General features: G+C 42.1%; 1 long non-coding RNA gene across 2 annotated transcripts in view; it reads right to left on the bottom strand.

The window, feature by feature from the left end:
- LOC149125080 (uncharacterized) overlaps positions 1 to 12180 on the bottom strand; it is a 36295-nt gene that overhangs the window by 3160 nt on the left and 20955 nt on the right. For both annotated transcript variants that reach the window (XR_016212568.1, XR_016212569.1), the window contains one exon: positions 10670 to 10784. This is a non-coding gene — a long non-coding RNA (uncharacterized LOC149125080). The remainder of the gene's footprint in view (positions 1 to 10669; positions 10785 to 12180) is intronic.

The raw sequence follows: 12180 nt of genomic DNA, 5'->3' as shown, positions 1-12180 counted from the left end.
CTCACTAGTCCAAGTGATCAATTGCTATTCACAATTGATCATAATAATAAGACTAAGAGTCAAAGGGATCACATAAACAAGACTAGTATCTGAAAATACTAACCAATAGATTAAAAAAAAAAAAAAAGGAGAGAATGATCCAACATGGGAAGCGGGATACACAGCAGACTCATAGAATGGCAGATGTCCTAAACAGCACTCTGGCTTCAGAATCAGCCCTTAAGGCATTTGGATCCGCCTGAAAAGCCCATGAGAGTATTTTAGGCATGGAAAGCCAAGACACTCTGGAAAAAAAAAATGACCTAAATGAAAGATCTCTGTGAGTGAGATCCCAGTGGAAAGAACAGGTCATCAAAGAAGGAAGTACCTTTCTCTGAAGGGAGGAGAGAACTTCCACTTTGACTACGAGCTTGTCTAAATATGATCAGAGTCAGCGAACTCAAAAGGCTTGCATAGCCTTGGCAACTCATGACAAGAGCCTAGGGTGATTACTGATACCATAAACAAGAGTGTCAATTTGTTAAGTCAACAACAGGAGTCACTGTGTACTTGCTCCTCATGTAGGATCTCTGTCCTTAATGTGCCGTACATTGTGATTTAATGCTATAACTAGTACTCAAACAGTATTTTTCACTTTGTGTTTCTTTGTGGGTGCAAACTGTTGAAATCTTTACTTAATATATACTAAACTGATCTTCTGTATATAAAGAGAATTGAAAATGAATCATGATGTGAATGGAAGGGGAGATGGAGCAGGAGAGGGGACGGTTGCGGGTAGGAGGGAAGTTATGGGGGGGGAGCCATTGTAATCTATAAGCTGTACTTTGGAAATTTATATTCATTAAATAAAAGTTTTAAAAAATTTAAAACCAATTTAAAATTGGTTTTATATGCTTGCAATAGGAAGGTTACATAATTTGGCTTTCTCTACCTAGGAAATAAAGTTAAAATTGGTAGTACCTGGAAAAAAAAAAAAAAAAAAAAAAAGAATGCATCTGACAAACCAGGAGGGCATCTCAGTAAACAATTGAGAGCACAGCCTGCTTTGGACTAGTTTCTATGGGTATGAGTACAAGCCTTCAGTTTTGCCTCCTCACTCCCTCTTCTGGTATACGCTGGATGGAGGGTGTTCTGGGAGTGGAATTTCTGAAATTCCTCCCAGGACTTATCAGCACAGTGTTACTGGATCTAATAGCCCCCTTGTGGTGGGTTGAAGGTTCCCCTAAGTTGCCCCTAAGGGAGGGCTGGGATCCATCAACAAACATGCTGGTCTGCTTCCAAGGCTTGCTTCTATATCTGTTCTCAATCATACAATAATTACCATTTTCTTTGGTCCTTCTCACACACATAGGCTAATATCGACCTTGCTACATAACACCTGCATCCCATATCAGAGTACCTCATTCAAGTCCCAGCTCTGCTTCTAATTCCAGTTTCCTAATAATGTGTACCCTAGAGGCAGAAGATGCCTCAAGTTCTTGGGTCCTGATCACCCACATCGGAGACCCAGATTGAGGCCCCAGCTCCCAATCTCAACCTGACCCAGCACCATCTGTTACAGGCATTTAAGAACTGAACCAGCAGTTGGAAGATCTCTGTCTCTTTCTCTTGCCCTATCTGAAAAGAAACTAAATAAAATAAATTTTTTTGAAAAAAAGAATTACTTCATCCTTGGTCAATATTATATCTAGACTTATGTATGTAAAATATAAATGATAGGAAATATAATATTGAAAAATGCCTCAATGACCATAACAAATGACATCAATGACAAACTCTTGGGAATGCCTTATTCTCATGAGCATCTCTAGATCCATGAGTTGAAACAAGAAGGAAAAAAAATGGGCCTTCAGCACTACTTGGAAAGAACATTCTGTTATGCAAGAAGCCAATGCTTCTTGGGTTTGATGAGTTAATTAGCTTGTCTTTTCTCATACCTAAGTGTTTTTGATGTTCAAATCCTTTCTGCCTGCTGACATGGTATTCATCTCCAGCACTGGCAGCAGTGTAGTGCACATGGCATGCTGACATAGTCACCTTTTCTTGGAGGACAGAGAGTGAGTAATGTGAAAAACATTTCACTGAGGCCTGAATGGTGTTAGCCATGAGAACATACATTATGGCCATGACTGATGCTATAATTGGCACTGAGTTCCAGAACTCACGGGACAGAGGTGTCCAGCCACTCTTCAGGAATGTTACTTTGCGCGTGTGTGTATTTGTGATATGCAGCGTCCTCCAGAGCGTTGGTCCTCATGCAGGGTTTCCACCAATGCACACCTCTGGGATCTTCTCTTTCAAATCAGACCAGTTGTGTAACAGTAGCTCAAATGACTCAGCTGTGCTTAACAAAAGCTAACTGTGGACTTTGTGACTAATCAGAATCATGTTTAACTTAGATAAGTATTGATTGCTGGAGAATTCCAAAAACTGGCCTTGAGAAAACTGGTTGGGGTTTTAAGTTATCTCCCCTGCCCTTGTCAACAGCCTAAGGGATTGGGTTTTGGACTGCAGGCTGAAAGGAACCACCGTGACTCCAAGGAGTCCTTTATCACCTGGCCAGACACCAGTATGCAGCTGGCCCCAGGCTTTGTTCCCATGGTTCTTGCCGACCCCTTCATCTCCCCTTTCTCTCCCTTTCTAAAGCTCTCCAGCTAACCCAAGAACCTGAGGTGGTCTGGATGAGCATGTCCTTCTTTCCCAAGCTTGCCAGCATCTTGGATAAACCTAATTTCCTAGCATCAACTCTTGTCTGTCTTGGGTGTTTGCTTTTGAGTGGCAAGCAGCTCAAGCTTGTTTTCAGTAAGTTTGCCCAGGGGATGGTATCCATGAGTGCCTAGCAAATCTAAGCCACTGGGGTTTGTAAAACCATCTAAGAATGGGAGTAATTTCCCAGAGAAAAGAAAAATTTCTGGATTTGAGGGTTCCATAGCAGAAGGCCACAGAGAGAGGACAGGGAAGGGAGAGGAAGAGAGAGGCGATACTCTTCTTTCAAATGCCTGAAACGCAATACGTTATAGAAAGCTTCCCTCTTCACTAGACTGCCACTTTTGAGATACAACTGACTCTTTATTAAATAAGTTTTCCTATCTGCCTCACAGATGATTAGATGTTTAGGACGGGAAGCTCTGATACAGAGAGAGCCAGGGGCATTGCCCCACCCTGTGTACCACCAGGCAGTTTCCCGCTGGCCAACATCAGCACTGAGACCACAGCAAAAGCCTGAACCCCTGAGTGCCGCCCCTGACCCTACTGCCCCCATCCCCACCACTCGGAAGCAGAGATGCCCTGAGAGCCAGTGTGGAGTGGTTCTTCACTCGGAACTCTTGACAGCACCTTAAAAATGCTGTAATGTCCACCTGCCACAACTCAGAACCTCACCGCTGCCCCATTCAAGATAGTATCTTTTCCTAGCTGTACCGTAGGTTCTTTCAAATTGGCCTTGGTTTAAAGAGTTCAGACTGCCAGCTTCCACTGAGTGACGTGGCTGCTTTGGCTGGGAGAGCATTAGCCGGGAGGAGTGCGAAATGGGATGAACTTCTCCTCACCAGTGGACCCAGCCTCCCTAGGCCTAATTTCCCTTGGGTGTGAAATGCAATAAATGACACTTAGATCTAAAAAAGAAAAAGATGATATCTTTGACATTTTAAAGAGGCATCTCCGTCTGGAGAGATAGCTCCATTTACTATGAATAAAATGATAATTTGAGGCTCATCAAACACCACCTGACTGGAGACCATCACTCCCCTGGATCTCCACAACCTTTTCTTATTAATTTTTTAAAGATGTATTTTTTATTTATTTAGGAGGCAGAGGGACAGAGAGAGGGGAGTTAGAGTGTAAACCAATTGCTGATTTACTCCTCAAATGGCTGCAATGGTCAGGGTTGGGCCAGGCCAAAGCCAGGATCCTGGAATTTCTTCCTGGTCTCCCACACAGGTGGAAAGGGCCCAAGTACTTGAGCCATCTTCCACTGTATTTCCAGGCACATTAGCAGGGAGCTGGATTGAAAGTGGAGCAGCCAGGGCTCTAACCAGCATTCAGATGGAATGCTAACATTACAAATCGCAGCTTATCCCACTGCACCACAATGCTGGCTCCTTGTATTAATTTTTAAAAGATGTAAGATGTGACACAGTGACAGGTGTCAGGCACTGCGATCACCTACTGAGGTTGCGAAGATGATGGGGCAGTGTTCAGCCTCTAGGAGTTCAGCAGAGTCCCTCTAAAACTTCTATTCCCTCTATATCATTCAATCTTAAAAATGAGAGCTACTGAGATCTCTGACCTTGCAGAAGACATTCCTGTCTACTGGAATCTGAAGAAAGTTGCATATGGAAGGGAAAACTATTCTAAATTATCTTGATGCTGGTTCCATGGTTATTAATTTATATAATTGATTCTTGCTCTCCTATAGTAATTTCATACCATCAGACTCCTCGGTGATTGTTGGTATTGGTAAGAGGCTCTATGCCATGGACATGCAGATGCTAACCTCAGCTAACATTCAGGTTTGAGCTTGTAGTTTATCATAGTCCATGGATGCATCAGAGTTCTCCATATAAGTAGAACCAATGGGATGTGAATATGTAGAGAATTATTATATGGAATTGGCTCATGTTATTAAGGAAGTTGGCAAGTCCAAACCTGTGGTTGGGCTGGCAGCCTGAAACCCAGGAGGGCTGATGGTGTGGATCAAACCCAGAAGGAGCCGGATGGAAAATTCTCTCCTGCTCGGAAAGGCCAAACTTTTGTTCTGTTCAGACCACAGCAGTCTGAATCAGGCCCATGCTATGATAGAGGGTGATTTGCTTACTCAAGGTTTGTTGATTTCAATGTGAAACTCAATGTAAAGCACACTCCAGAGTGATATATAAAAGCAACCACTGGGGTCGGCACTGTGGCATAGCAGGTAAGGCCAGCACTGTACATGGGCACTGGTTCGAGTCCCTGCTGCTCTGCTTCTAATCCAGCTCTCTCCAATGGCCTGGGAAATCAGCAGATGATGGCCTAAGTTCTTGGGCCCCTGTACCTGCCTGAGAGACAGACCCAGAAGAAGCTCCTGGCTCCTGGCTCCTGGCTTCGGATGGGCGCAGCTCCAGCCATTGTGGCCATCTGGGGTTCAACCAGCAGATGGAAGACCTCTCTGCCTCTCTGTAACTCTGCCTTTCAAACAGACAAATAAATCTTTAAAAAAAAAAAAAAAACACACACACATAACCATGACAGTATATTATAGATTCTTAAGAGCTAGTTGTGTTGTGCAGTTCTTATTAAACCCTCTAGAGTAGACATCTAGGTATTTTCTGTTAATAGATGAAGAAAACAAATAGTAGAGGCTGTATGTCTTGCTGACAATCACTCAGCTAGTAAGTGGGGGACCTGGGATTTGAAACCAGGTCTGTTGGATTCAAAGGTAGTGGGGTGTTTTGACAACCCACCAGTGTCACTTGTTGACATTAGCTATGCTAACATCAAAAAGAGGTTTGCTCATGAAAACCTGTGAGAAATGCTGTGCGGCCCCACTCCTGGTTCTGTCCTTTCTCTCCTAGTCTGGGGTCCAATTCGCCCCAGACACTCAAAGGTGGGGAAAAGCAACAATGTTTCCAGATGCCCTACCCCTATTTGTGGATAGGCTAAAGGACTTAAGACAAGGAAGAGAGATAAGAAAGGAAGCGACCCTGCTGTGAAAGGCATCTTCTCTTCTGCAAGTGTAGAATGATTGTTCCTGCAGAGCACCCAGGGACAATAAACCCTCAAAGACCAGAACTGTATTGAGGACTCTGCAGTTAACGTCTTGCACGGTCATACCGCTCAGATCATCTCCCTGTCTGTTTTATAGTGGAACAACTTTTGTTTTTAATATACAGTCTTCATAAAACATGTATCTTTCAACACATCTTATTTTGGCTGATGTTTACATAGGAAGTATTTGTTTGTAGATCACTAAATCTCATTACAAAACACTAAACAAAATGATGTGCAGGCAAATTCTGCAACTCTAAATCTTATTATTAAATGTCAGCTGGTATTGTGGTGTAGTGGGTGAAGCCACTGCTTACATCCCATACAGCAATTGGTTTGTGTCCCCACTATTCCACTTCCAATCCAGCTCCCTGCTATGGCCTGGGAAAAGCAGTGGAAGATGGCCCAAGTGTTTGGACCCCTGCACCCACGTGCGAGACCCAGATGAAGCTCTGGGCCTCAGATTGTCCCTGGCTGATGTAACCACCTGGGAAGTGAAACAGCAGATAGAAGATCTCTCTCCTCTCTCTCTCTCTGCCTATCTCTCTCCCTCCTCTCTGTCTCTGTAACCTCACGCTTTACACAGACTTTTCTTTAAAAGCTAGACAGTGTTGATAGAGAAGTGCAACATGTAACTGCAGGCAAGACAACTTTATTAACCAAAAAACATAGATCACATCACACTTTAAAAGGGAACTAACAATCTACACTCTGAAAGAAATCTCTGGTTTGCACAGATGTGCAAGCAAACACACACACACACATACACACCCCTATGTGATCTTTTACTTTGAAAATAAAGAGCACTGGGGCTGGTGCTGTGGTGCCACAGTACCAGTATCCCATATGAGCTCTGGTTCGAGTTCCAGCTGCTCTACTTCCAATCCAGCTCTCTACTAAGATGTGGAAAAGTAGTTGAAGGGGCTTTGGGCCCCTGCACCCATGTGAGAGACCCAGAAGTAGCTCCTGGCTCCTGGCTTCGGAATGGCCCAGCCCTAGCTGTTGCGGCCATTTGGTGAGTGAACTAGCAGACGGAAGACCTCTCCCTCACTCTCTCTGCCTCTGCCTGTCTGTAACTCTGCCTTTCAAGTAAATGAAATTAAAAAAAGAAAGAAAGAAAATAAGGAGTAAGTATTCAGAACACAGATTAACTTCTGTATGTTATATATACATATATACATTACATAACTTCTATATGTTATATATACATTCCCTTATCAAACACTGTATGTATAAAAACTGAAGCAAACACATAAAACACATTTGCTTCTTTCTTACACATTCAGACTACTGATGTCTGCAGTAGATACTCATATAAACTTTTATTTATTTCCTTTTTTATAAACTCCAAAATATGAAAATATAAAAATGCCTTCAGGTGCTGTAATGTGACAAGATTGGACCACAGCTGGTTAATTGTTACCCAGATTTGGAGACATTAGTGCAATAAAAATGTGGTATGTGCTCCCAATATGAATGAATCCCACAAACAGAAAACAAAACATCAGAACCCAGTCAAAAGAACACATAATGTACGAATGTACTTAGATAAATTTGGTAAAGCAAGCAAAACTAAACTCTAGGATTTAAGGATCTATGCTTCAGTGATAAAACTGTAAATAGAAGCAAGATTATGGTTTGCTTTGCAGGGAAAGAAGGAAACCCTGTCAATGGGAAAAAATTGTTTTGTAATCAATAAATGAGAAATGAACTATGCTCGGAGCGTATGACTTTTCTGTTTATTGTGCCTCATTGCATGATGTAAAACTTTGGAAAAAATAATTTGTTGATCCAATTGTATGAGGATTCATGCATAGCTTTTCCATAATACATGTTTTCCATGAACCTTTGAAGAACTTGTATGCACAGATTTCATTTTTTGTGCCTTAATATGCTTCTTTTAATTCAACTTCCCATTAAGTTTCTGTAATTCCCTTGTATATCTAGAGCTTTTTTTAAAAAGTGGCAAATATCCAGTGGACTAATTACATCTTTAAAAATCTAGTGTATATGTGTATATATATGTGTGTGTGTGTATGTCTGTGTGTGTGTGTATATCACCTCTTTTAAATTGTATCTAATTATCTTTGTTGAAAAATATTAATATTTTGAAAATGAATGTAACTCAAAACCCAAAAATAAGAAAATTGGTTAAATAAAGGATAAACACTCTGGTCTAATTAGAAATAGACTATAACTAGCGTGGGGAGCAGGGCCCAGTGGGGAGCAGGGCCTGTCTCCTGTAACATGGCAGGGCCCATTGCCCGGGAGACAAATAAGTACTAAGACTGTGGACAAATAAATACTGAGGATAAATACTGAGATTACTGAGACTAGACTAAACTACTGGAACTGCTAAGACTAACTCTATGCATCTGATCTCCCACCATATGGTGCTGAGAGGGAGTAAACAACTTCCACACAGCTGCCTCACCAATTCGACTAACAAGCTGCAGGAGCTGATCCTGCCCCTGATTGGAGGAGAGCAGCATGCTCAGCGCATGGGGATAGAATGCCAGCAGAGTTGGGATTGGTGGAAGAGGACTATAAAGGAGGAGAGAGACAACGTGCAAGAGGAACATGTAAGGAACCCCTGAGAGAGCCGGCCGGCGGTGTGCTGCTCCTCCGCAGAAGCAGGGTAAGCGGCGGGGGTGCCGCCCCTCCACGGAGTGGGGGGGTGGGCAGCAGCTAATCCAGGGAGGACCGGAGAAAGAAAAAACAGCAAATCCATTGCCGCTCCTCCGCAAGCCTGCAGAGTGAGTGACAACTAGGACTGCATTTAAATTCTATTCATGAAAATAATACTTGAAAGATGTACAATAAAATATTAAAGTGAGATTGGGTAGTGAGATTATCATTGAGTTCTTCATGTTTTGCCTAATCTGTTTTTCTTTAAGTAGCACGTATTTATTTAAAATTATTTTATTTATTTATTAATTTACTTGAAAGTCAGAGTTACACAGAGAAAGGAGAGGCAGAAAGAGAGAGAGAGAGAGAGAGTCTTCCATCACGCTGGTTCACTCCTCAGATGAGAGCAACGACTGGAGCTGCACCAATCCAAAGCCAGGAGCCAGGGGCTTCTTCTGGGTCTCCCACGTGAATGCAGGGACCCAAGGACTTGTACCATATTCTTTTTTTTGTGTTGTTTTTATTTATTTGACAGAGTTAGACAGTGAGAGAGAGAGAGACAGAGAGAAAGGTCTTCCTTCCGTTGGTTCACCTCCCAAATGGCCACTACGGCCACAGCCAGTGCTGCGCCGATCTGAAGCCAGGAGCCAGGTGCTTCCTCCTGATCTCCCATGGGGTGCAGGGCCCAAGCACTTGGCCCATCCTCCACTGCCTTCCTGGGCCACAGCAGAGAGCTGGACTGGAAGAGGAGCAACCAGGACTAGAACCTGGTGCCCATATGGGATGCCGGTACCACAGGCGGAGGATTAACCAAGTGAGCCACAGTGCCAGCCCCCTGGACTATCTTTTACTGCTTTCCCAGGCCATAGCAGAGAGCTGGATTGGAAGTGGAACAGCCAGGACTAGAACTGGCACCCATATGGGATGCCGGCACTGCTATGCCACAGCATCAGTCCCTAAAATTACTTTTTAAAACAGACTGATGCCCAGTTTAGATAAACTTTTTATACAACTGTAGTTTACCAAGAGGTATTAATATTTGCGTGTACAACTTGCTGGAGTTTCAAAAACCTTACTCTTTCAAAGCCTTCTAGGAACATGATAAAGAAGGATTAGCATTCTCTGATCAATGGAAGAAACAAAGGCACAAGTAACTGGGCTCAAGTCACATAATCAGGGAGTGAAGGAGCTAGAATGTGAACCCATGAACCTATACTTGCTTATTCAAAAATCTGAAATTCAGAGTGGGTGTTTCACCTAGCCATAAGGACACCTATGTCCCACATTGGAGTACCTGGGTTCAATTCCCAGCTCCAGCCCCTGTCCAGTTTCCTGCAAAAGTGATGGCTCAAGTAATTGGGTTCCTGACACCCATATGAGAGACCCACATTGCACTTCTCATTCCCAGCTTTGACCCTGGCCCAGCCCCAACTGTTGGGGGCATTTGAAGAGTGAACCAGTGGATGGAAGCTCGCTCTTTCTCTCTTTCAAAACAAATAAAACTTAAAATAAATAAATAAATCTGGAATTTACTAAATCATATCATACATATATGTGAGATTATACAAATAAATAGCTACAAATATGAACTGCAGCAACTGACACCCTCTAAGTATTGCAAAGACAATGTAAGCTGGTATGATCATACATCGCCACACTGATATTATGTTAACCAGTGATTCTCAACATTTTGGGGGACAAAATAGAATCTGAAAATCTGCTTAAAGTAAAAAAAAAGATGAAGTGCACACATGGGGGCCAGCAATTTGGCATAGAAAGTTAAGCCTCTGCCAATAGTGCCAGCATCCCATATGGGTACAGGTTCATTTCCCAGCTGCTCCACTTCTGATCTAACTCTCTGCTAATGTGCCTGGGAAAGCAGCAGAAGATGCAGAAGAGACAAAGAAGGGCACTATGCAATGATTAAGGGATCCACTCAACAGGAAGATGTGGCTATAATAAATGTATATGCACCTAAATACAGGTCACCTGGCTATTTCAAAGAAATGTTAATAGATCTAAAGGGAGACATAGATTCCCATACAATAGTAATGAGGGACTCCATTCTATACCCCACTTTCAGCAATGGCTAGATAAACCAGACAGAAAGTCAGCAAACAGCAGAGTTAATCAACACTATAGACCAAATGGACCTAACAGATATCTACAGACCTTTTCATCCTAAAGTTGCAGAATATACATTCTTCTCATCAGTACATGGAATTTTCTCTAGGATAGACCACAGTCCAGGCCATAAAGCAAGTCTAGGCAATTAAAAAAAAAATAAAAATCATACCATGCATCTTCCCTACAACAGTGGAATGCAGCTGGAAGTCAACAACTCAGGAATCCCTAGAACATATGCAAGCACATGGAGTCTCAACAACATGCTCCTGAATGAACAGTGGGTCCTAGAAGAAATCAAAAGAGGAATCAAAAAACTATTGAGAAACAGTTTTCTTTTCATACTATTTGTTGAACTCTTTACTTAGTATAGCGTTAATCTTCATATAAAGTTAAGTGAAAATAGATCTTAGTAAAAAATAGGAATGGGAATAGGCAAGGGAGGAGGAAGTATGGTGGGAGCGGGGGTGAGAAGATGGGTACATTGGGAAGAATCACTCTCACTATGTTCCTAAAGTTGTATTTATGAAATGCATGAAGTTTGTATACCTTAAATAAAAGGTTTCTGGGGAAAAATAAAAATTGAAAAAAATTTTTGAAAAAAGAAAGCCATTCTAATGGAAGGGGTTTTGATTTGCATTTCCCTTATAGCTAGTGATCCCGAGCATTTTTTAAGCATCTGTTGGCCATTTGGATTACCCCTTTCAAAAATTGCTTGTTTAAGTCCTTTGACCATTTCTTAACTGGGTTATTTATTTTGTTGTTGCCGCGGTTCTTGAGCTCTTTATATATTCTAGATATCAATCTTTTATCAGTTGCACAGTTTGAAAATAATTTCTCCCATTCTTTTGGTTGCCTCTTCACTTTGCTGAGTGTTTCCTTTGCAGTGCAGAAGCTTCTCAGCTTGATGTAATCCCATTTGTCAATTTTAGCTTTGATTGCCTGTGCCTCTGGTGTCTTTTCCAAGAACTCTACCTATGCCGATGTCTTGCAGGGTTTCCCCAATGTTTTCTAATAATTTGATGGTATCGGGTCATAGATTTAGGTCTTTGATCCTTTTTGAGTGGATTTTGTGTAACGTGTAAGGTGGGGAGGTCTTGCTTCATACTTCTGCATGTGGAAATCCAGTTTTCCTAGCACCATTTGTTGAAGCCACCGTCCTTGCTCCAGGGATTGGTTTTAGCTCCTTTGTCAAAGATAAGTTGGTTGCAGATGATCCATGGGTTGATTTCTGGAGTTTCTATTATGTTTCACTGGTTAAGTCTGTTTTTGTGCCATTACCAGGCTATTTTGATTATAACTGCTCAGGAGATCTTGTAAATCTATGTAGTTTATCCAAACACCCCAGGATTTAAACCCCTGCCTTTGAACATAAATGTCAGAGAGCAATATATTAGTATTGACTCTCTGAGTGGTTATAAAACACATGGCTCCATCATTTAGAGAGTAGCTGGAACAAACATTCTTTCTTCCTTAAATTTGAATAAAACTCCATGAGGAAGAGAGTAGAAATCACCCAGCAGTCAATGGGCCATTCAATTTTCAAGGATGATATATCTTGCCTTTCCATATTTAGGAAAGCAGATTTTTTTAAGATTTATTTATTTGAAAGGCAGAGTAAGAGAGAGGCAGAGGCGAGAGGGGTGGGGGGGGGTCTTCCATCAGCTGGTTCACTCCCCAAAT

This window comes from Oryctolagus cuniculus, chromosome 8 (assembly GCF_051225735.1).
Source record: "Oryctolagus cuniculus isolate XC-2025 breed Fujian yellow rabbit chromosome 8, ASM5122573v1, whole genome shotgun sequence".
NCBI lineage: Eukaryota > Metazoa > Chordata > Mammalia > Lagomorpha > Leporidae > Oryctolagus > Oryctolagus cuniculus.
The sequence above is the reverse complement of the archived record's forward strand: the minus strand, read 5'-3'. Positions and strand labels throughout refer to the sequence as shown.